At 52.6% G+C, this 22,060-nt stretch overlaps 1 protein-coding gene across 3 annotated transcripts in view; it reads right to left on the reverse strand.

Annotated features, from left to right (window-relative positions):
* The window catches only part of RFX2 (regulatory factor X2), a 67,833-nt gene extending 59,277 nt beyond the window's left edge, over window positions 1-8,556 (reverse strand). For 2 of the 3 annotated variants that reach the window (XM_055129064.1, XM_055129063.1), the window contains exon 1: window positions 8,372-8,509. The gene's annotated coding sequence lies outside the window, so the exon portion shown is untranslated. Of the gene's footprint in view, window positions 1-8,371 lie in introns of all 3 variants that reach the window. The other variant, XM_055129066.1, reaches the window with a different exon arrangement.
* Between the last annotated feature and the right edge of the window lie 13,504 nt (window positions 8,557-22,060).

Below are 22,060 nucleotides of genomic sequence, written 5' to 3' on the forward strand. Positions count from 1 at the left end.
ACCCCAAAGCCCACTCGGCACACGGGCTCCCAGTGCCCCTCCGGCCCCCCATCCCAGTCATGGGATCCAGGCCACACAGAGTCATGCAGGCTGGGGACAAGTGGCAGGCCTGGGGGCACAGCCCGAGGCATCTAGTGGCCATGCTTGGTGCTGGGGAGAGGGCACCGTGTAGTGCCAGGGATGGAACCCGGGCACAGACCTGCAAAGCCAGTGCCCCAGTCCTCTGAGCACCAGCTTAGAAAGTCTGCAGGGGCTGGAGCGACAGCACAGTGGGGAGGGCATTTGCTCTGCATGCAGCCAACCCGGGTTCGATTCCCAGCATCCCATAGGGTCCCCTGAGCACCGCCAGGGGTAATTCCTGAGTGCATGAGCCAGGAGTAACCCCTGAGCATCGCTGGGTGTGACCCCCCAAAAAAAATAGAAAGTCTACAGCTGTTTCTGCACCCTGCATGTATGCACGTGTGTGTGCGCACACGCACACACACACAGAGTTGTGTAGTGACCACTGACTGGTTCATTTCGCAAATCACTCATTGCGCTTAGCACCATCTACGCAGCCCCGGAACTCACACCCAGGAAACACGGTTTCTCAGAGACCTGGGGCTCCCTCTCCTTTGGGGGGCTGATGCTTAGGGCCGAGCTGCAAGAGCAGCACACAAATCCCCGCTGATGTAGGCGCCTGCAGACCAGGAGACACAAGTGGGAATCTGGGAAGGGAACTGTCAAGGGTCAAGGGTGAGCGGCGGAACTCCCAGCGCAGGCTGGACTAGACGTTTTGCCTGCAAGAGGCTCAGTTTGATACACGCCCCACCCAGTGCGACCAGGTGACACTCCCCCCAAGAAGAAAAACAAAATCTAAGGAGGCAGAAGATGGCCTTGGGGGCTCCTTGCATGAGGCGATAATCCACTTTGACCCAAATGGGATGGGAACCTCAGACGGGTCCTGGGCAAATAAACACATAAACCAAGGTGGGCAGGTGAGAGTGGGGGGTGAGGGGATGCTTGTGGAGGTTGTGGAGGTTAGGTCTCTCCCCACAATGTCATGCTCATTGGCATATGGGGATGGAGACAGAGTCAGAGACAGAGACAAACAGAGACAGACAGAGACAGAGAGACAGAGAAGAGAGAGAGGGTTTTGGGGTAATTCAGCAATTTCGTTTGGGCACCCAAAAGAAACTGGAGGCTATTGACTAAGGGAGGCAAGGCCGCTGGAGGAAGATCACATGGGGGTCCGCTCAGTTTGGCCACCATGCCCTGATGTACAAGATGTGTCCAGCAGATTGACCCACTGCAGGCCACTAAGAATCCGGTTTCCCTACTCCTTCCTCTCTGGGTTGGTTTGGGCCACACGTGGTGGTGCTCAGGACTCATTCCTGGCCCTTCGCTCAGAGGATCACTCCGGGGTGGACTTGGGGACTCATATGTGGTACCTGGGATCCATCTAGGCCTGCAGAGTCCAGTGCAGGTGGCCTGCCGGCTGAACAGTCACGTCTTATTTTAGCCCTTTAGCGGGAGCTGCCAGGAACGATATTCCTAGCAGATCTGGTGTGTGTACATGTGTGCATGTGCATGTGTGTGATGTGTATGCATGTGCATGTGTGTGCATGCATGTGCATGTGTGTGTGAGGGCGCTTCTCCCCCAGACCCCTCTATGCCCTGTCTTCTTCTCAGTAGGAAAGCCTTCGCCAATCTTTTTTTTTGGTTTTTGGGTCACACCCGGCGATGCACAGGGGTTACTCCTGGCTCATGCACTCAGGAATCACTCCTTGCGGTGCTCGGGGGACCATATGGGATGCTGGGAATCGAACCTGGGTCAGCCGCGTGCAAGGCAAATGCCCTACCCACTGTGCTCTCGCTCCACCCCGCCTTCGCCAATCTTGGGGTATTCTAATTCCCCTCCTGCGCTCCATTCACCTTCTTTTTTTTTTTTCTTTTTGAGTCACACCCGGCAATGCACAGTGGTTACACCTGGCTCTGCACTCAGAAATTATTCCTGGCAGTGTCCAGGGGACCATATGGGATGCTGGGAACCGAACCCAGGATGGCTCACTCGCTCCCCTCTGAGGAAAGGGTCTGGGAGGCCCTTTGATGACTAAAGCCACCATCCCTCCCAACAAACTCACAGTCAGGACCTTTCAATGCTGGGGCCTTTTCTGTTCCATTTGGGTTTTTTAGTTTGGCACCAACTTGTTCTCATATAAGACTGAACCTGAACTGGCGCGAGGCTGTTCTGGGAGCCTAGGTGGCCAGTGGGTGACAACTGTCACACAGCTGATGACGACGCAGGAGGGACGGGGATCCTGGGGTGCTGGAGATGAGGCCTGCGCCCAGTGGAGACACCCCTAGTGCAATTCTTTCTCCAAGAACTACCCTTGTCTGGGCCAAAAAAATAATAGTCCAGCAATAGTCGAGCAGGGAGTGCATTTGCCTTGCAAACATTAGACCCAGGCTTGACCCCTGGCATCCCATAGGGTCCCCCCAGCACAACCAGGAGTAATTTCTGAGTGCAGAGCCAGGAGTCAGCCCTGAACCCTGAGTATCGCTGGGTGTGATGCAAAAAAGTCAATATATATATATATATATATATATATATATATATATATATATATATAACTTTCCCTGTTGGGGCAGGAGTGATAGTCCAGCGGGCAGAGTATGTGGCAGACTCGGGTTCGATCCCCAGCATCCCACATGGGTTTGATTCCCCAAGTACCTCCAGGAGTGACTCCTGATTGGAGAGCCAGGAGAAAGCCCTGAGCATTGCTGGGTGTGGCCCCAAACCCCATACGCAACCCCCCCCCCCAAATAAACATGAAGGAGGGGAAGAATTTCCCTTGCTTTAGAAACAAAACAGGAGGGGCTGGAGCGATAGCACAGCGGGTAGGGTGTTTGCCTTGCACGTGGCCGACCCGGGTTCGATTCCCAGCATCCCATAGGGTCCCCCGAGCACCGAGAGGAGTAATTCCTGAGTGCAGAGCCAGGAGTAACCCCTGTGCATTGCCAGGTGTGACCCAAAAAAGCAAAAAAAGAAAAAAAGAAAAAAAACAGGAGCCAGAGCAATGGTTCAGCAGGTAGGATGTTTGCCTTGCATGCAGCCACCCTTTGTTTGATCCTCGGTATCCCAGAGGGTCCCCTGAGCACCACCAAGAGTAGTTTTGAGTGCAGGGCCAGGAATAACCCCTGAGCATCATGAGATGTGGCCCAAAAAGAAACAAACAAAAATTAAATAAATAAAAACATTCACCTTTTGGGGCTGGAGTGATAGCACAGCAGGTAGGGCGTTTGCCTTGCATGTGGCCGACTTGGGTTCGATTCCCAGCATCCTGTATGGTCCCCTGAACACTGCCAGGGGTAGTTCCTATGTGCAGAGCCAGGAGTAACTCCTGTGCAGCCGGGTGTGACCCCCCCAAAAAAAAAACATTCACCTTTTACCCAGCAGTGTTTATCAGAGAGGTATATTATTTAGGGTTTGTTTTGGGGGGAGGGAGGGTGGCTACTCCTGATGGTGCACAGGGCTTACTCCTAGCTCTGTGCTCAGGGATCACTCCTTGGAGGGGCCTGGGGAATCATGCAGGATGCTGGGATCAGACACAGGTCAGCTGCACACAAGGCAAGAGCTTTCCCCGCCGGACTATTGCTCTGGCCCTGGCATATCATTGAAATCAATGACCACTCTGCAGGGAATTGAATTAAACCAAATAAAACGTTATGACATAGGGATCCTTCTGGACCTGGAATTTTATGAGCAAACCAGCTGCGAGTATTTAAAAATAAAAATTAAAAAATCCCTAGGGGGCTCAGAGAGCTGGGATAGAGATTAAGGCACTTGCCTTGCCCCCCCAAGCCCAGGTTCAATGCCCACACCGCATGGGGTCCCTGGAGCCCTGCCAGGGGCAAGCCCTGCTGAGCCCAGAGCCAGGAGTCAGCCCTGAGCACCACTGGGTGTGACCCCACCCCACCCCCACTCTTCATTCCTCTACACGTTCAAGATTTGGACTTAATGATTTATGTTGCACTGTAGCACTGTGATCCCATTGCTCATCTATTTGCTCGAGCAGGCACCAGTAACGTCTCCATTGTGAGACTTGTTACTGTTTTTGGCATATCAAATACATGACGGGTAGCTTGCCAGGCTCTGCTGTGCGGGCAGGATACTCTCGGTAGCTTGCCGGGCTCTCTGAGAGGGACGGAGGAATCGAACCCGGGTTGGCTGTGTGCAAGGGAAATGCCCGACCCACTGTGTTATCACGCCAGTCCTATGATTCATGTTAGGGCGAAATATTGATTATTTGGGCTGGAGCGATAGTACAGCAGGTAGGGCGTTTGACTTGCACACGGCCGACCCGAGTTCGATTCCCAGCATCCCATTGGGTCCCCTGAGCACCATCAGGAGTCATTCCTGAGTGCAGAGCCAGGAGTAACTCCTGTGCATCACTGGATGTGACCCAAAAAGCAAAAAATACATATACGTATATTGACTATTAGGAATTAGAACGCCAACCCAAATGAAAAATGGATCGAGAGAATGAAACCTATACCAACTCTCTCCCAACATCTGCATTTGGGGTGACCACCTGCCTTGCCCCAGACAACCCAGGTAGAATGCCCATATTGAGCCCTGCCAGGAGTGCTCCCTGCTGAGCACAGGGCCAGGAGTCCGCTGGGGGGCTGGAAGATGAGTATTAGCGCCGGGGAGAGTTTCTCTATCTGCAGCCTGAGAGGCAGCAGCTGAGTGGCCCGGCTCCTTCTGCTTCTCAGGGTCATTCAGAATTGTTCCTAGTTGCCCTCGGGGGCGTCGCTGCATGCTTCTCGCCCAAGAAAGCACCCACAGGGTGAAATAATCCAGTGCTTACCTTTACACCCTCAGCCTTGGCAGCACGGGCAAATGCTTTCTGAAAATGTTCCCACACCAGGCGCTGGAGCCATAGTCAAGCGTGGAAGGCGCTGGCCTTACACACGGTTAATCGGGTTCGATTCCCAACATCCCATAGGGTTCCCCCCCCCCCAGCACCGCCGGGAGTAATCCTGAGTACAGAGCCAGAAGGAACCCCTGAGCAATCTCCAAGTGTGACCGAAAAAGAACATTTTTTTTTTTTAAATCCACACTCCAGTTGGGCAACCTCAGTCTGGCAGAAGCAGCCACTTGTCCCCTCTTAGGAGATGGGAAATCTTGAAGCTAACCAAAGTAAAGCCTTAATGAACCCGTCTGGGGGTTAGGGGTGCAGCTGAGGGGGTCTAGGACAGGCCTCGTATGGAAGAGATAAGGGTTCAATCCTCAGCATTGCAAAAAAAAAAAAAAAAGAGTAGGGCCAGAACAATAGGACAGCAGGGAGGGTTCTTGTTCCATCCTGGCACCACATCTGGTCCTGCAGCAGCGCCCCCCCCCCAGTGATCCGTGAAACCAGGTGGGTGTGGCCCAAACCCCACCCCCACTGCCCCCAGAATCAACTAACTACCAAGTCCGATCTGATGTTTTACGGAGATGTGGGCAAGAGAGCTGTGATGAAGGAAACGAATGAGCTTCCTTTCCTAGGGGCAGAGATGGCACCCAGGGGTACCCACGCTGCACCCCCGGCACAGGGCTGAGTTACTCTGATGGTGCCATTCATTTCTTCCTTTCTTTTTTCTTTCTTTCTTTCTTTTTTTTTTTTTCTGTTTGGGGCACACCTCACAGTGCTTGGAGGACTACGTGGGATGCCGTGCAAGGCCAAGCTCCTTCCGGGCTGGACTATCCAACACGCTACCCCGCGTGCCTTTTGTCTTTGTGTTTGTTTTGGGGGTCAACCCGGCAATGCTCAAGTCTTACTCCTGGCTCTGCACTCAGGAATGACTCCTGGTGGTGCTCGAGGGATCCTTTGGGCTGCCGGGGATCGAACCTGGGTTGACCACGTGCAAGACAAACGCCCTCCCCACTGGACTATCGATCCGGCCCCCCATGGTGCCATGTCTAAGGCAGCCTCCATTTTTCACCAAATCACCATTTCCAAGCATGAAGCAAAAAAATATCAAAAGCCACTTGGCAATAGGTGCTGGCAAGAAAATAAAGTGTCTGCCAATGTCTCATTATCACCCTTAGTGGGATTTTGTGTATGCAAGAAAATAAAGTGGCGGGGGGAGGGGGGTGGCACAGAGAAATAGGACAGATAGGACAGCAGGCAGGGCGCTTGCCCTGCAGGTGGCCCTTGCAGGTGGCCAACCTGAGTTCCAGACCTGGCACCCCAGATGGTCCTCTAAGCCTACCAGAAGTGATCCCTGAGTACAGAATCGGGATGGAACCCCTGAGTATTGTTGGGTGTGACCCCCACAAAAAAACAAAACAAAACAAAAATAGTGTTAGCTAATGTTCCATTGTTGACATCATTGGGGGTGGGGAGCTCCTATACGTTAACATCCAGCGCTCGGTTATCAAGTTGGCGAGGGGAGGTTTGCAGAAAGCAAATCTTTGGATTACAGAAAGCAAAAAACAGGGGCTGGAGCGATAGTACAGCGGCGGGTAGGGCGTTTGCCTTGCACGCGGTCAACCCGGATTCAATTTCGGGCATCCCATAGGGTCCCCCAAGCACCGCCAGGAGTCATTCCTGAGTGCATGAGCCAGGAGTCACCCCTGAGCATCGCCGGGTGTGACCCCACCCTTCCCCCAAAAGCAGAAAGCAAAACAACAACAATAACAGTCATATGAATGATAATAATTCTATTAAATATTCCTAACAATCCTAGACGGGTTCCGGATGTCAAGAGTCCTCCCTGGAAAGACAGCGCCCGACTCTGCCCCATTCCAGCGGGACCAGAGGCAGGTTAAAATTAGGAGCTGAACCAGCCGCAGGGGCTGGGCTAGCTCCGTCAGCGCCGGCCCAGGGCCCCCGAAATAGCCAGAAGGATTGGAAGACCCAACTTTGCTAGCGCAGCAACAAGGGAGGGGGGGGGAGAGAGAGAGAGAGAGAGAGAGAGAGAGAGAGAGAGAGAGAGAGAGAGCGCGAGAGCGAGCGAGCTGGTCCCAGAAGGAAGAGGAAAGGAATAAAGAGAGCGTTTGGGGGAGGGGAGGGAGGGAGGGGGTGAGGGGTGGGGTTTAAATTCACAAACACCTCACACCCTCACTCTCTCCAAGCCACCCACTTCTACAAGCCACTTGGGGGGTTTGGGTCACGGTCGGGGCCGCGGGACAAAATTATGAATCGATTTGAAAACGAAATCCATTTCCCACGAAAATCTTCGGTGAAACTTTTTTTAACCCCGCCCCCCCACCCCCACCCCGCGCCGCGCCGCGGTCGGTCCAAATAGGGGAGTCTCAGGGTTTGTTGGGGTGCGTGTGAAAGCACAGCTGCGCTCCGGACCCGCCCCCTCTCCCCCACCCCCGCCCCATTCAGGAAGGTGGGGTGAAAAGCGGGGGGGTCAGGAAGTGAAGGAGCAGCTCTGGAAACGCAAGGTTTGGGGGGTAAAAAGGTGAGAAGCGGATCCCCTTTCCCACAAGGAAACTTCCGATTTGGGGGGATGGGTGGGGCGGAAAAGTGACGACACGGGAGAGGGGGAGTAGGTTTGGTGCGGAGGGAAGATCTCCCCCAAACCAGGGCGCCAATTTTTTTTTTTTGCTTGAACGAGCATGAGGTTCCGGGAGGAGATGCTTGTACGTTTGGGGGGGGGGTGTCGAGGAGAAGCGGGTTCGCGGGACACCCCACGCCCCGGAATTTGGGGTAAAGGTGAGAGGGTGTCTTCGAGCCCTTCCCTCGGCAAAATCGAGGACTTTGAAGTTAAAAAAAAAAAGTCACCTCCGTGGGGTGAGGGGGGAGCGCGATTTCAGAGAATTGGGGAGGGGGTGAGGCGGAGTGCAGAAGGAACAAGTGGGAATTCCAGGAGACGCCCCCCCAATCCGGGAGCTTCAAGGAAGGACTTTTAAGATGGGGTTCCCGGGCGCCCCCCCAAAGATGGAAGGATCTGGGGGAGGGGCTGGAGGTGGGACGAGGACGCCCCAGGAACACCCTCGCGGCAGAATCCGGAGGTGAAAGTTTGAGCGGGGCTCTCGGGGACACCCCCGCCACCTCCCCTCGCCGCCCGCCGAGGGTCAAGAGCGAGCGAAGCCGCCCGCGGGCGTCCCCAACTCAGGAAGTTTTGTCAAATGAAAAAAAAGTAAGAGCGGCGGGTCCCCCCTAACTTTATCCCCTGCTGCAGGGGGCGCCCCCCAGCCCAGCCGAGCGCCGGGCCCGCGGACGCCTCATCGCGGGCGTTTGGGGGTGCCCGAGGGCGGCTGCGCTGTCGGGTGCGTCCCCCCACGCCGCACACCCCCCCGGAACCCCCCCCCGGGCCCCCGGCCGCCGCCCCCCGCGCCGCCCCCCGCGCTGCCCCGCCGGGCCGGGCCGGGCCCGGGCGCCTCGGTCACCTGGAGTTCGGGCCGGGAGTTCGGGCAGCGGCTCCCGCGGCGGCGGCGGCGGCGGTGCGTGTTGGTCCCCGTTGGTAAGTAACAGTCTCCACGGCTACAGTCTCTATGGCGGCGGCGGTGGCGGCGGCGGCCGCTCCTCCTCCGGCTCCCGCCGCCCGCCCGCCCGCCTCGCGCGCGCCTCCCTCCCGGCGGGGCGGGGCGTTGTTACCGGCAACGGTTACCAGGCTCCGCGCCCCACCCCCTCAACGGCCCGCCTCCAACGGGCGGCGGGAAGGCGGGGCTCCCAGCTCCCGGCGTGCCATTGGCTGAACCGCCCTGCCCGTCAACGGGGGGCGTGCCCCCGGTGAAGAAGTGGCCCAGAGCCGGCCAATCGCTGCGCGGCGGGGCGGGGCCGGGAGGGAGACGCGCGCCGCTCGCGCGGAGCGTTCGGGAGCGGCAGGCGCGAAGCGCGCGGGCCGTGGGGGCGCCTGGGGGTCTGGTACCCGGAAGGTCCAGTCTCGGGGGTGGGGGGTGCACAGGGTGGGGACTTCGTTTATTCTACGGGCCATTACCGGTCGTCTGGGCACGCTCTGGGGCCCGGGACAGCCCTCTCGGTCCCGGGTCCGGCTGCTGAGAGTTTGAAACTAGTTTTGAAACGTTGACTCAAAAGAGTCACCAGATGACGCTTTGGGGACTGATTAAAAAAACGGGTCTGATCCAATATTTTGGCCTCCTTGGAGAGTCGGCAAAATGACCCGGGGTGGGAAAATGGTGGTGGTATGGCTTTCTGGGTTTGCAAGTACAATTATATTAGATAGACACCATGGTCCATCCTAAAGTGCCCTGGAAGGCAGCTTCCATATCCTAGGGACAGAGATGAGTCCAAGAATGAACTATCAGGGTGGGGGGGGGCAGTCAGGACCGAGAGGGACAGCTATGACAATGATAGTTGGGAAAGGAGGAGGAGACCTTGAGTGTGAGAGGAGGTAAAATAAATAACCTCTCAGTAATCATATTGCAAACCATGGACCATGGTCCCCAAAAGGAGGGGGGGTAAGAGAGAAAGAGAGAGAGAGAGAGAGAGAGAGAGAGAGAGAGAGAGAGAGAAGAGAGAGAGAGAGAGAGAGAGAGAGAGAGAGAGAGAGAGAGAGAGAGGAAAAGTGCCTGCCATAGTGTGTGTTGGGGGGAGGTGGCTGGAGGGAAACTGGGGATATTAACGGTGGGAAATGTGCCCTGGTGAAGGGACAGGTGTTATAATAGTCTATGACTGAAACCCAATCACAAACAACTTTATAACTGTATCTCAGGGTGATTTAATTTTTTTTAAATGGCAGAACATGCACTGGAGCACTGTCGTCCAGTTGTTCATCGATTTGCTTGAGCGGGCACCAGTAACATCTCCATCGTGAGACTTGTTACTGTTTTTGGCATATTGAATATGCCACGGGTATCTGGCCAGGCTCTGCCGTGCGGGTGGGATACTCTCCGTAGCTTGCCGGGCTCTTCGAGAAGGACAGAGGAATCAAACCTGGTTGGCCGCGTGCAAGGCAAACACCCTACCCGCTGTGCTATCGCTCCCATCAGAACATGAAGCCTAAAATATTAGGCACATAGTACAGTGGGTAGGGCACTTGCCTTGCATGCAGACAAAACAGGTTTGAACTCCCCAGCATCCCATATGCCCCCATCCATGTCCTGCCAGGAGTGATCGCTGAGTGCAGGTGCTAAAAGTAACTAAAGCCAAATAAAATTTCTGGGGATGGAGCTATAGCACTGCCTGGAGGGCGCTTGCCTTGCATGCGGCTGACCCAGGTTCGATCCCCAGCATCCCATAGGCTCCCCTGAGCCCCATCAGGAGTGTTTCCTGAGTGCAGCACCAGGACAAACCCCTGAGAATCACCGGATGTGACCCCCCCCAAACAAAAAGCAAAAAGAGTGTATCACTATATCACTGTCATCCTGTTGCTCATCAATTTGCTCGAGCAGGCATCAGTAACATCTCCATTGTGAGACTTGTTACTGTTTTTGGCATATTGAATACGCCACGGGTAGCTTGCCAGGCTTTGCCATGCGGGCGAGATACTCTCGGTAGCTTTCTGGGCTCTCCAAGAGGGATGGAGGAATAGAACCCGGGTCGGCTGTGTGCAAGGCAAACACCCTACCTGCTGTGCTGTCGCTCCAGGAGTGTTTCCTGAGTGCAGCACCAAGATGAACCCCTGAGAATCACTGGGTGTGACCCCAAAAAAAGCAAAAATAAATAAATAATATTTGCTATGAGACCCTTCATGGAAAAAGTTCTGCCACCCTTCTCTCTCCTCCCATCCCTTCCCCTTTCATGATGATAAGACAAACAATTAGACCATTCCAGTGTTTATTCTAGTGTTAGGACATGGAGAAGAAGCGGAATAAATAAACACGCAGCATTACTGGTTTTGGGGCCACGCCCAATGTGCTCAGGGATTACTCTTGGTTCTGACCTCAGCGATGACTCCTAGTGGGCTCAGGGGACCCTATAGGGTGCTGGGGATCGAATCCTGTGCCCTGCCCGCTGTACCATCACTCTGGCCCCTGAAGTGTTTTTACATACTAACTACAGGCTACCTTGCTTCTAGGGGAAAGAAGATATATATGTTCTCTCTTTTGTTTTTATTTACCATTTATGCGCTAGTGTCTAGCATATATAATCATCAGTATGAGCACTCATTAATGCAATTTGTTTTCAGAGCCATACACACACTTCCTAATGCTTCCTGTGACCCCTTCCTGTTTGTGTGCCCTGATCAGCCTTGCTCCCTTACCCTGTGTATGATGGGACTTGGTGATTTATGACCAATTCCTCTCTGCTCAGCTCCTAGCCTGGGTCACTCAGACATCCTGCTTCTAATTTTCTTTTTTTTTTTTTTCTTTATTTGGTTTTTGAGTCACGTCCAGCGATGCTCATGGGTTACTCCTGGTTGTGCACACAGGATTTACCCCTGGCGGTGCTCAGGCTGGGACTGAAACCAGGTTGGCCACGTGCAAGGCAAATGCTGTTCCTGCAGTACTATAGCTCCAGCCCTAATTTTCTGGGGTCTTTTTTGCTTCACAATGAGTGTGGCTCAAAAACTAGAGACAAGGGCTGGAGCGATGGCACAGCAGGTAGGGTGTTTGCCTTGCATGCGGGCGAAACGGGTTCGATTCCCAGCATCCCATAGGGTCCCCTGAGCGCTGGCCAGGAGTGATTCCTGAGTGCATGAGCCAGGAGTAACCCCTGTGCAACACCAGGTGTGACCCAAAAAGAAAAAAATTAGAGACGGGGCTGGAGTGATAGCACAGCGGGTGGGGCGTTTGCCTTGCACGCGGCTGACCTGGGTTCGATTCTCAGCATCCCATATGATCCCCTGAGCACTGCCAGGAGTAATTCCTGAGTGCAGAGCCAGGAGTAACCACTGTGCATCGCCAAGTGTGACCCAAAAAGAAAAAAAAAAAGAGAGAGAGAGAGAGAAAAGACTCCAGGGGCCAGAGAGATAGTACAGTGGGTAGAGCACCTGCCTTGCACACAGTCCACCCAGGTTCCACCCCTGCCACCACACAGAGTGCCCCCAGCCCCTGCCAGGAGTCATCCCTGAGCACAGAGCCCAGAGTAAACCCTGAGCACTGATGGGTGTGGCCCCAAACAATAACCCAAACAATAATAACAAGCTCAGTCAGAAATAGAGAACAATTTCCTCCCCCTGATGCGTGACATCTCCAAAATGCCGCAGAGCACGGTGCTTGGGGATGAAGGCCAGGATGGTGGCCCCGGGACATCAGGAACACAGATATCAGCGCCGCCCCCATCTGCTAGGTGCCGTACTGCATGTTCCAGGCAGGGCAGTTAGGAAAAATAAATAAAAGACACCCAGACTGGAAAGGAAGCAGGAAAAGTCTCTCTATTTTTAGATGCCACGATCTGGCCTGAAGAAAATCCTAAGGAACCCACGAGGAAGCTCTGAAAACTAATACGTATGTTCTGCATAGGCTCTCGGAGGACAAATTGCTATTGAAAAAAATTGCTGGGTCAGAGAGCTGGTACAGAGGGTTTGTCTTGCATGCACCTGACCCGGGTTCGATACCCGGCATCCCAAAGGATCCCCCAAGCACCACCGGGAGTGATTTCTGAGTGCGGAATGAGGAATAACTCCTGAGCAATGCCGGATGCTGTCCCCCTAAAAATTAAAATAAAAAAAATATTGCTTCTTCACAGATAAGTCAGAAGCCACATGAAAATGAAGTAAAGAGGAGCAGAGGATGGTATTGCGGGAAGGGAATTTGCTTTGCATACAACCAATCAGGGTTCGATCCCCGGCAGCTCATATAGTTCCCTGAGACTGCCAGGAGTAATTCCTGAGTGCAGAGACAGGAATAACCCCTGAGCATCACCAGGTGTGGCCCCCAAACAACAACAACAACAACAACAACAAAAAGGGTGTTTTTTAATGAAAGAAAATGATGCAAATTGACAATGTCTGTCCCCCCCCATGATAAGCAGGTTGGGAATTAATTTCTTAACTATTTTTAAAAAATTAATCAATCCCGGGGCTGGAGCGATAGCATAGCAGGTAGGGCATTTGCCTTGCACACAGCCAACCCGGGTTCGACTCCCAGCATCCCATATGGTCCCCTGAGCACTGCCAGGGATAATTCCTGAGTGCAGAGCCAGGAGTAACCCCTGTGCATCGTCGTGACCCAAAAAGAAAAAATATAATCAATCCCTTTAGTCTGGAGCGGTAGCACAGCGGGTAGGGCGTTTGCCTCGCACACAGCTGACCCGGGTTCGATTCCCAGCATCCCACATGGTCCCCCAAGCACCACCAGGAGTAATTCCTGAGTGCATGAGCCAGGAGTAACCCCTGTGCATCGCCAGGCTTGACCCTAAAAGCAAAAAATAATAATAATAAAATAATTACTCCTAGTGGTGCTCAGGGGACCCTATGGGATGCCTGGGATCAAACCAGATTGGCCTCATGCCAGGCAAACGCTCTCCTCACTGGACTATCACTCTAGCCCCAACTTAGGAATTCATTTAACTGACTGGAACTTCAGGAACAGGAAGAACACAGCGCTGAAAGGCCTTCAGGGCAGCAAGAGGCAGCCCAGATTCACGGATCCAGAGACAGCAAGTAAGTGAGAGGGTGACGCTCCTCCAAGCCATTTACAAACGTGGGCTGGAGCCATAGGCAGCAGGGAAGACACTTGCTTCACAGGTAGCCAAGCAGGATTTTATCCCCTGCTCATCATGGGTCCCCTGAGCCCGCTGGGAGTGAGTGATCCCTGAGCACAGAGCTAGGAGGAAGCCTGCCAGAGTGCCCCCTCAGAGAAAAATAATTCACCAACAACGGTGTGGTGAGCACAGCAAGGGAAGGGTGCAGGGTAAGGTGCCAATCTGAGTGTGGTCCAATCCCTCTCTCCCCCCACCCCTGCACTATACTGGGTGAAAGGCAGTAGCTACAAAAGGTCACAGGATCTATTTTGTTTGTTTGTTTTTTTGGGTCACACCCAGCGATGCACAGGGGTTACTCCTGGTTCTGGAATCAGGAATTACTCCTGGCGGTGCTCAGGGGACCCTATGAGATGCCAGGGATCGAACCTGGGTCAGCCGAATGTAAGGCAAACGCCCTCCCCACTGGACTATGACTCCGCCCCACATCACACGAACTCTAAACTGTCTTTTACAGGGAACGTCCTGAATGGGGAAAGCAGAGAGAGGCAGGAGATGAGTGGAAGCCAGGGGCAGGGAGGAGAGGAGGAGAGAACTGCTCAGGAGGAGACCAGCCTTCTGGGGGGGAGAGGGGGACAATAAAAATATCCTTTGAGCTGAAGTGATAGCATAGCCGACCCGGGTTCGATTTCCAGCATCCCATATGGTCCCCTGAGCACTGCCAGGAGTCATTCCTGAGTGCATGACCCCTGTGCATCGCCAAGTGTGACCCAAAAGCAAAAAAAAATAAAAAGTAAGTGCCCACTGCGCTATCTCTCTGGCCATTTAAACAAAAACAACTGGACCCCAGTCAGTGGTCCTCAGGGCTGCCTCCCAGCTCCTGCTTCAGGGACCCTGGGGGGGGAGGGGGCAAACCCAGGCCTTAGGTGCGAAAGCCAGTTCTTCAGCCTGCTCAGCCATCTCTCCAGAATCTATTTTTTCATTTTCTCTTTTCATTAAAGTGTATAACTCACTGAACAAGTTCTTTTTTTTTTTTCCTCTCTCCCTACTCTGTTTTCTTTTGGAGTTTGGGGGGGGCCACACCCAGCTTTGCTTAGGGGCTATTCCTGGCTCTGGGCTCAGGAGTGCCCCCTGGTGGTGATTGAGGAAGTAGGGGGAGGGGGTCCCCGACCAAGATCAGCGGCGCGGGAAGCAAAGGCCTTCCCCTTGCCAGCCTTGGGAACAATTCAGTTCGTTTTATTTATTTACTTACTTTAGTGAAGCAAGGACTGGAGCGATAACACAGCGGGTAGGGCGTTTGCCTTGCAAGGGGACGACCCGGGTTCGATTCTTGTGTCCCTCTTGAGAGCCCAGCAAGCTACCGAGAGTATCTCCCCATCATGGCAGAGCCTGGCAAGCTCCCTGTGGCGTATTCGATATGCCAAAAACAGTAACAACAAGTCTCACAATGGAGACGTTACTGGTGCCCACTCGAGCAAATCGATGATCGACAGTGCTACAGTGCTACAGTGAAAGAAGGTAGTTTTGTTTTTTTTTTCCCTTTTTTGGGTCACACCCAGCGATGCAGATGCATAGAGGTAAATTACTCCTAGCTCATGCATTCAGGAATTACTCCTGGCGGTGCTCGGGAGAACATATGGGATGCTGGGAATCGAACCCAGGTCAGCGCATGCAAGGCAAACGCCTTCCCCACTGTGTTATTGCTCCAGCCCCGAAGCAAGGTAGTATTTATTGAATAAAAGTTGCTTGAAGGGGCTGGAGCGAGAGCACAGCGGGTAGGGCGTTTGACATGCACGCGGCCGACCCGGGTTTGATTCCCAGCATCCCATATGATCCCCTGAGCACCGCCAGGGGTAATTCCTGAGTGCAGAGCCAAGAGTGACCCCTGTGCATCGCCAGGTGTGACCCAAAAAGAAAAAAAAAAGTTGCTTGAAGGGGCTGAAGACATAGTCCAGCGGGGAGGGCATTTGCCTTGCACACGGTCAACCCAGGTTCGATCCCCAACATCCCATAGGGTCCCCCAAGCCTGCCAGCAGTAATTCCTGAGTGCATGAGCCAGGAGTAACTTGGCGTAACCCCTGAGTGTTACCAGGTATACCCACCTCCCAAAAGATAAACGTTGCTCAGAAAGATGTGAATAGGGGGCCCGAGAGCGGGTCCAGTGGGCAGGGGGCTCACCTTGCTCACGTCTGTACTGGTCTGAGGGAACATGAGTTTTCCAGAGTAGAAAATGTCAAGAGACAAGCACGAGAGACGCCTGTGTCAGGGAGAATAGAAGAGCAAAGGGCTGGAGGAATGAATTTTTAGTTTTAGTTTTTTTATTGAAAAAACATTTGTTGGGGCTGGAGCAATAGCACAGCGGGTAGGGAGTTTGCCTTGCATGCGGCCGACCCGGGTTTGATTCCCAGCATCCCATACGGTCCCCTGAGCACCGCCAGGGGTGATTCCTGAGTGCAGAGCCAGGAGTAACCCCTGTGCATCGCTGGGTGTGACCCAAAAAGCAAAAAAAAAAAAAAAGAAAAGAAAGAAAAAAGAAAAAACATTTGTTTGTTTTATTTGTTTGTTTTTTGGGGGTGTGTGTCATACCGGCAGTGCTCAGGCCTTCTTGCTATACTCAGGGGTCACTCCTAGAAGGGCTCAAGGTTGTGGTCACAGGATTGAACTCAGGTTAGCTGCATGCAAGGCAAATGCCCTACCCACCCTATAATGATTCTGGTCCTTGGAGAAAACCCCAAAACATTTATTTATTTATTCCTCCATCCCTCTCAGAGAGCCCGGCAAGCTACCGAGAGTATCTCGCCCACACAGCAAAGCCTGGCAAGCTACCCGTGGCGTACTCGATATGCCAAAACTAGTAACAACAAGTCTTACAAAGGAGATGTTACTGGTGCCCGCTCGAGCAAATCGATGAGCAATGGGATGACACTGACAATGACAGATTTATTTTTTGTCTGGGGGCCACACCTGGCACTGCTCATTTTACTCCTGGCTCTGTGCTCAGGGATCACCCCTGGTGATGTTTGGGGGAGCCTATGGGATGTCAGGGATTGATCCCAGGTTGGCTGTGTGCAAGGCAATGCCCTCTCCTGCTGCGACATGGCTTTATCAGTTCAGCTCCCCCTTGGAGGAACTTTTAATATTTTTTAATTTGGGGGCTTTGGGGGTCACATCCGGTGATGCTCAGGGGTGACTCCTGGCTCTGCACTCAGGAATTACTCCTGGAGGTGCTCAGGAGACCCTATGGGATGCCGGGGATCAAACCAAGGTCGGCTGTGTGCAAGGCAAGTTCCCTCTCCACTGTACTATCACTCTATCTCTCCAGCTCTCCCTTGGAGGAATTTTTTTTTTTCTCTTTTTGGATCACACACAGTGATGCTCAGGGGTTCTTCCTGGCTCTGCACTCAGGACTTACTCCTGACAGTGCTTGGAGGACCCAATGGGATGCCAGGGATCGAACCCTTGGTCGGCTGCATGCAAGACAAACATCTTAACCACTATACTATCGCTCTGGGCATCCCCCCTCCCTTTATTTTTGGAGGAATTTTTAAATTGTTGTCAGCCTAATTCTGTTTGATGGAAGCTGTGTGTGTGTGTGTGAATACATGCATGGATGCACAAGTGTGTCTGTGGTGCTGTTTTCACCATCTTGCCTAACCTTTCGGGGCGGGGGGTGAGTTTTCAAGAAACCCCCCATCTCCGAAGCCCCGAGGCACACTCTAGCTATTTTGATGTGATAGAGGCTAGCTGAGAGAGTGGTTAACTGTTAATCAAAAGTCAGGCCAAGGCAGGGGACCTGGTGGGCATGTTTCTTTGTCCCCCTTTGGGTCACACCCGATGATGCTCAGGGTCACTCCAGGCGGTGCTGGGGGATCCTGTGGCCCCAGAGAGTGAGCCCCCGGCTTCCCAAGTGCACCCCTTGGTGCTCTCCTCACTGAGCTGTTTTTCTGGTGCTCTCATAGCACTGAGCTGGAGTGATAGCACAGCGAGTAGGGCATTTGCCTTGCACCAGCTGACCCGGGTTTGATTCCTCCACCCCTCTTGAAGAGCCCGGCAAGCTACTGAGAGTATCTTGCCCACAGGGCAGAGCCTGGCAAGCTCCCCATGGCGTATTCAATATGCCAAAAACAGTAACAACAAGTCTTACAATGGAGACATTACTGGTGCCCGCTCGAGCAAATCGATGAGCAACGGGATGACAGTGACAGTGGTCATAGCACTTTTCTAGAAAACTCAGGGGCTACAGATATGGGCCAGATTGCTGGTGTCTGGCCAGAGCAGTAGGACAGCAAGCAACCCTCAGCCCCCCATAGGGTCTCCTGAGCCCTGCCAGGAGTCAGCCCTGAGCACAGAGCCAGGAGTCAGCCCTGAGCACTGTTGGTGTGGCCCCAATACAACAACACTAGAATAGTAGAATGCTGCAGCGCCCTGTGAGGTCTTTCCTAGGAAAATAATATATATAGCAAGAGCACGTTGGGGAGGGTACTTGCTTTGCACACGGCTGACCTGAGTTTAATCCCCAGCATCCCATAAGATCCCCTGAGTACTGCCAGGAGTAATTTCTGAGTGCAGAGCCACGAGTAACTTCTGAGTATTGCCAGGTATGACCCAAAAATACAAGACAAAAAAGAAAAAAGATACAGGGCTATAGAGAGAGGTCAGAGAGCAGGAAGCTGGGGTCCCTTCCTTGCACCCCTTCTTCCCCCAGGCAACACTGGGTGTCTTTCCAACACCTGCATAGTCAAAATGATGTGTTTTTTTTTTCCTTTTTGGGTCACACCCAGTGTTGCTCAGGGGTTACTCCTGGCTCTGCACTCAGGAATTACCCCTGGCAGTGTTCAGGGGACCCTATGGGATGCTGGGAATTGAACCCAGGTCAGCCTTGTGCAAGGCAAACGCCCTACCCACTGTGCTATCTCTCTGGCCCCCTCAAAATGATGATTTTTGCCTTTTTTTTTTTTTTGCCAGACCCAGCAATCAGCAATACTCAGGAGTTCTCCTGGCTCTGTACTCAGGAACCATTGCTCCATTCCTGGTGGGCTCAAAGGACCCTGTGGGATGCTGGGGACGGAACTCGGGTCAGCTGGGTGCAAGGTCAATGCCCTCCCTGTTGGACTGTCACTCCCTCTCAGAAGCACTAACTTCTGTTTACAGAGATTAAATTTCAAATGAAACACACTCCCCAAAATCAAAACCACATTTTCCCATGAGCCGAACAAGCCAACACAACCCCATCACCACTGGGAAAAATATGTTTCAACAGTACAGAAATTCATTCTTGGGAGTTTTGAATTTCCTCTAGGGCACTGACCTTCTGAGACGGGCGGCCTTCTTTCCTTCTCTCCCAGTGGGCCCTGGTAATTGAGTGTTTTTATTTTATTTTATTTTATTTTATTTTTTGCTTTTTGGGTCACTTCTGGCTCTGCACTCAGGAATTACCCCTGGCGGTGCTCAGGGGACCATATGGGATTCTGGGAATCGAACCCAAGTCGACCACATGCAAGGCAAATGCCCTACCCGCTGTGCTATTGCTCCAGCCCCGAGTGTTTATATTTTTTATTTTTTAAATTTAAAAATAAAATTTTTATTTTTATTGGACTGGAGTGATAGCACAGCGAGTAGGGTATTTGCTTTGCATGCGGCCAACCTGGGTTTGATTCCTCTGTCAACCTCTCGGAGAGCCCGGCAAGCTACCGAGAGTATCCCACCCACATGGCAGAGCCTGGCAAGCTAATCATGGCATATTCGATATGCCAAAAATTAACAAGTCTCACAATGGAGACGTTACTGGTGCCCGCTCAAGCAAATCGATAAACAATGGAACGACAGTGCTACAGTGCTACAGTTTTGGTTTTGGGGGGGTCACACCCAGGGGTGCTCAGGGCTTAGTCCTGACCCTACATTCAGGAATCATCCTGGTTGTGCTCAGGGGGCCCTATGGGATGCCAGGGATTGAACCTGGGTTGGCTGCATGCAAGGCCAGCGCCCTTCCCACTGTGTTATCCCTCTGACCCTCTGGGTGGTTTTTAGTGAACTAATAAATGCTCATTATCCAGTGCTATTAGAACCGAAAGGCCCTTTATATTTTGTGGATGATTTTAGGAGCCATTTACTTGGGGCCGTTCTGAGGAACAGCGCTTCTGACCTCTTTAAGGGGAGTAGAACAGGGTGATTTCCATAATAAATTCTGGGCAGCAAACACCTGTGTGCTCCCCCCCAAAACTTGCGGCTTTCTCACTGGCCCCCCACTACATATCTCCGTGATGCCACGTTATTTCCATAGCAAACCATTCTGACCTCGGGGCAGCGCAGGAGGAGCTGGCTTGAAAACATGTCAAATGCATTAAAACAAAAACAAAAACGTCCCCCTCCCCGTTCTTCCGTGCAGCCAAATGTATTAACCATTTCTAGGCAACCGGGCGGCAGGGCTGGGGAATGGCTGGGGCTTGTTCTCGGTCGACTGTGATTGAAAGGAAAGAAGAGAAAGAGAAAAAGGAGAGTTGGAGAGAAATTTCAAAGAGGACAGGAGTAGGCAGCTGGAGCAAGCGTCCAGCAGTTTGTGAAGGCGGGGGCGGGGGGGAGGGTGGGGGGGGCGCTTTCACAGAGATGACGCAGGTTTGATTCCCACCACCGCAGAGGGTCCCCCAAGGAGTCTGACCTGATGAGGAGAGGAATGGAGCAAGGAAAAGAAAATTGAAAATTGGGAGAGGGCCACACCCGGCGATGCTCAGGGGTTACTCCTGGCTCTGCACTCCGGAACTTCTCTTGGTGGCGCTCAGGGGACAGAAGGGTTCATGAGGATGGAGTCTAGCTGGCCGTGGGCAAGGGAAATGCCCTCCCAGCTTACTAAGGCTCCAGCCTCAAAGCCACTGTGGGATACAGAACCCTCCACTAGGGGGCACTGTATTTATTTATTTATTTATTTATTTATTTATTTATTTATTTATTTAAAATAAGTCTCCAGGAAAAACCCGAAAATCCAGAAATATTTATTTAATTAGTTTACTTGTTTTGACTTTTTTGGGTTACACCCAGCGATGCTCAGGGGTTACTCCTGGTTCAGCACTCAGAAATTACTCCTGGTGGTACTCGGAGGACCCTCTGACATGCCAGGGATCGAACCCGGGTTGGCCATGTACAAGGTAAACGCCCTCCCCACTATACTGTTGCTCTGGCACCGGAAATATTTTTTGTTTCTTTTAATTTTTATTTATTTATTTGCTTATTGGATCACACCCAGAGATGCTCAGAGGTTGCTCCTGGATCTGCACTCAGGAATTACTCCTGGTGGTGCTCAGGGGACCATATGGGATGCTGTGAATTGAAACCGGGTCAGTCACATGCAAGGCAAACGCCGTAACCCATTGTGCTATTGCTCCAGCCCCCAGAAATATTTTTTAAAATCCCCATCACTAGTGGAAATCCCAAGTAGCTTCTTTGCTTCTATATATTTTGGAGATGGTTCTTTTTTTGGTAATGAGCTATGATGGGCATATAAAATCTTAGTTCAGGATGTACAACATAATGATGAAATATTTACATCTAGGGTGCTGGAGTACAGTGGATAGGGAGCTTGCTTTGCACACGGCCAACCCGGGTTCAATTCCCAGCATCCCATAGGGTCCCCCGAGCACCGCCAGCAGTAATTCCTGAGTGCAGAGCCAGGAGTAACCCCTGAGCATCACTGGGTGTGACCCAAAAAGCCAAAAAAAAAAAAAGAAGTATTTACATCTATTAAGAAATAATTGCCCCCTCCAACACCTCACAGTGCTATTCTTTACCTTCTTATGACAAGAAATTATTTTGTTGTGTGTGGGGGGGCATGGGGGATCTTCCCCTAGGTGCTCAGGGGCTAACACTGGCTCTGTTCTCACAGAGATACACCACCATCACCATGTGGTGCTGGGGATAGAAACTGAGTCTCCTAGTGACGAGAAGCTTTAGGATTTGCTTTCTTTGCAACTTTCAAATCTCCAACATAAAGGATTGGAGCCATAGGACAGCGGGGAGGGCGCTAGCCTTGCACGAGGCCAATCTGGGTTTGATCCTTTGCATCCTAGAGGGTCCCCTGAGTCCCTGCCACGAGTGATCCCTGAGCACTGCCAGGTGTGGCTCCAAAGTGAAAAACACAAACATCCGCTAGGGATAATGAGGGATAAACTCTAGTTGCTCGGCCATGCTCTGCATCCTTTGGGTTTATTTTTATTTCATAACCGGAAGTTTCTCCCTTTGGCACAATACACCTTTGAGTCCCATCCCACCCCCCACCCCTGCCAACGCCAGTGAATTCTCTGCATCTATGAGGTGTTGGTGGGGGGGGCGTGTCTTGGACGGGGTCTCACTTTGTTTTTGTGTTTCTGATCATACTTAAAGGTGGGAGCAAAGAAGATGTGTAGCACAGGGGGTAGGGGATTTGCCTTGCACGCAGCTGTACCCGGGTTCGATCCCCCACACCCCAGGTTTGTCCCCCAAGCCCTGCCGGGAGTGATCCCTGAGCAGAGAGCCAGGAGTAACCCCGGAGTATCGCAGGGTGT

This window comes from Sorex araneus, chromosome 2 (genome assembly GCF_027595985.1).
Source record: "Sorex araneus isolate mSorAra2 chromosome 2, mSorAra2.pri, whole genome shotgun sequence".
Lineage (NCBI taxonomy): Eukaryota > Metazoa > Chordata > Mammalia > Eulipotyphla > Soricidae > Sorex > Sorex araneus.